This window comes from Tursiops truncatus, chromosome 2, assembly GCF_011762595.2.
Source record: "Tursiops truncatus isolate mTurTru1 chromosome 2, mTurTru1.mat.Y, whole genome shotgun sequence".
In the NCBI taxonomy this organism is placed as follows: Eukaryota; Metazoa; Chordata; class Mammalia; order Artiodactyla; family Delphinidae; genus Tursiops; species Tursiops truncatus.
This window is the reverse complement of record NC_047035.1, coordinates 18849194-18852108: the sequence shown is the minus strand read 5'-3', so window position 1 is coordinate 18852108 and position 2915 is coordinate 18849194. Positions and strand designations below refer to the sequence as shown.

General features: G+C 35.9%; 1 non-coding gene across 1 annotated transcript; it reads left to right on the top strand.

Annotated features, from left to right (window-relative positions):
* Positions 1 to 355: 355 nt before the first annotated feature.
* Positions 356 to 458, top strand: LOC117311272 (U6 spliceosomal RNA). The gene has a single exon (XR_004525496.1). It is a non-coding gene; the product is annotated as a U6 spliceosomal RNA (small nuclear RNA).
* The last annotated feature ends 2457 nt before the right edge of the window (positions 459 to 2915 follow it).

Here is a 2915-nt window from a genome sequence, read left to right as displayed (position 1 = left end):
CATCTAGGCAGGTTACCTTTAAAATCATGTCAAGGCATTCCCACAAATGTATCTCTGACTCTGACAAAAAAAGGATACAGACAGTAAGCCAAAGATGAGCATTCAATACTGGCTAATGTTTCATGAAGGAAGACTAACTGGTGTATTAACAGTTTAGCACCCTCTTTAGGATATAATATAAAATCCATACATTTCTTTTTATTTAAATCATAGAATCCAGTTTTATAAAATAGTGCTAATGTAAGAACATTTCATAAAACCCCAACATTTTATACTCTGTATGCTCTGTCAGTGGCTAAGAGCACTGATACTCTCAAACACCAGCATCCATACTTGAGATAAAAGATTTTATTTAGTGCTTGCTTCGGCAGCACATATACTAAAATTGGAACGATAGAAGATTAGCATGTCTCCTGTGCAAGGAGGACACGCAAATTTGTGAAGCATTCCATATTTGTACAGCCACTATGGAGAACAGTATGGAGGGTCCTTAAAAAACTAAAAATAGAACTACCATACAACCCAGCAATCCCACTACTGAGCAATATACCCTGAGAAAACCATAATTCAAAAGAGTCATGTACCACAATATTCGCTGCAGCTCTATTTACAATAGTCAGGACACGGAAGCAACGTAAGTGTCCATTGACAGATGAATGGATAAAGAGAATGTGGCACATATATACAATGGAATATTACTCAGCCATAAAAAGAAACGAAATTGAGTTATTTGCAGTGAGGTGGATGGACCTAGAGTCTGTCATACAGAGTGAAGTAAGTCAGAAAGAGAAAAACAAATACCATATGCTAACACATATATATGGAAACTAAAAAAAAAAAAAAAAAAAAAAAGGTTCTGAAGAACCTAGGGGCAGGACAGGAATAAAGGCACAGACATAGAGAATGGACTTGAGGACACGGGGAGGGGGAAGGGTAAGATATGACAAAGTGAGAGAGTGGCATGGACATATATACACTACCAATTGTAAAATAGATAGCTAGTGGGAAGCAGCTGCTTAGCACAGGGAGATCAGCTCGGTGCTCTGTGACCACCTAGAGGGGTGGGATAGGGAGGGTGGGAGGGAGATGCAAGAGGGAGGAGATATGAGGATATATGTATATGTACAGCTGATTCACTTTGTTATACAGCAGAAACATACCATTGTAAAGCAATTTTACTCCAGTAAAGATGTTAAAAAAATAAATTAAATTAAATTAAAACATAGATAAACAACAAGGACCTACTCTACAGCACGAGGAACTCTACCCAATATTTTGTAATAACTTGTAAGGGAAAAGAATCTGAAAAACAACATATATATGTGTGTGTGTATATATATATATATATATATATATATATATATATATATATATAAAAAACTGAATCACTTTGCTGTATCTGAAACTAACACAATAGTGTTAATCAACTATACTTCAGTTTAAAAAAATATTTGTGGAAAAAAAAGATTTTATTTAAACCAACAAATTATCATTTTTTACAACAAAAGTGTAACATAAGTGATTTGTGAATTGCAAATTGATCTTCCCTGCTGGGAGCCATAACTAGTTTTAGAACTTTTGCTAGAACAGGCCACATATAAATATGTGACTATTAAATAATGCCCAGGTCTTGATGACATAATTTATTCTTCTGACACAAGCTGTTTTATTTTCTATCCACCTGTTAAGTGTTCCGTTGTAGTAAACCAAGGAGAATGAATCAAACATGACACAAACTCCAGCTGCTATGGGTAGACTGGGGCAAACCTTGGATAATATGCTTCATTTAAAGCATTGACAAGCAAACATTTCCAAGGTCTGTAAATCACTCCAGTGGTTGCTAATTGGGACTACAAACATTTCACAGGACATGTTATAAGAATTGTTTCTCCTACTTAAGGCTTCTCAAGAGCATATGAGAAAATGCCTCAGTATATTCAGCAGGTGTTCTGAAGACTCCATAAAACAGCTACTAGTATGGAACCTTCCAGGTAGGTAGAACTTTGACCAGCATCTTCTGAAATGCTTTTCTCAGGCCTGGTGCATAATGGTGTTTTGTGTGTGTGTGTGTGTGTGTGTGTGTGTGTGTGTGTGTGTGTGTCTGTGTGTGTGTGTGTGTGTGTGTGTGTGTGTGTGTAAGAAACAAACAGACATTAAGTGCATATACTGCCAAGTTTGTAGAAGCTACGTTAATCCCTTGCATGTGGACATGCCTGCCAATTTATTAAGCAACGCTTGGTCTTCTTAATCTTATTTTTTTGCAGTTTGAACTTTGTTTCCCCACATTACAAGCATTATTTTAAAAACAAGAATGCAGGGATGTTTTTAAGCTCTGACCCCACTGCACATCCTCTCTGAGTCTACATACAATCAGAAAGTTGAAAGCATTGTTTTTTTGATTAAAAAAAATATTACTCTCTATTAACTTTCCTGTCAAAGGGAGACATTTAACTCAGAGTACACAGAAACGCATTATTAGCCATTAGTAAATTATCAACTCTGATCCTGGGATGGTAAACAAATTATTTTGTGCATGCCTCTAATGAGAGTAAACAAAACAAAATATGTCGTTTCATCTGTGCTTCTAACATGACTCCATGTGTGCAATTTGATGTGGTCTCGTTGCATTGTGGTGAATGTCACCATCTGAAACAGAACTCCAGGAAAGGAATGGCACTTCGAAAGGCAAATACATATGTTGCTTCGTTGTGTATTTTTGCCCATATGAAGTGATTAATAATAATATCCTTCTATCACTCACATTCTACAGTTTACATCCTGCATCCAAGAATGAAAAAAAAGTAAAGAATTAAGGAAAAAAATACATAATGGCAGCTTATCATATAAGTAGTTTCTCAACCTTGAGTCCAGTTTGGAATATCCAAGTTGGTCCTGCACTACTAGTTAAAAATTAT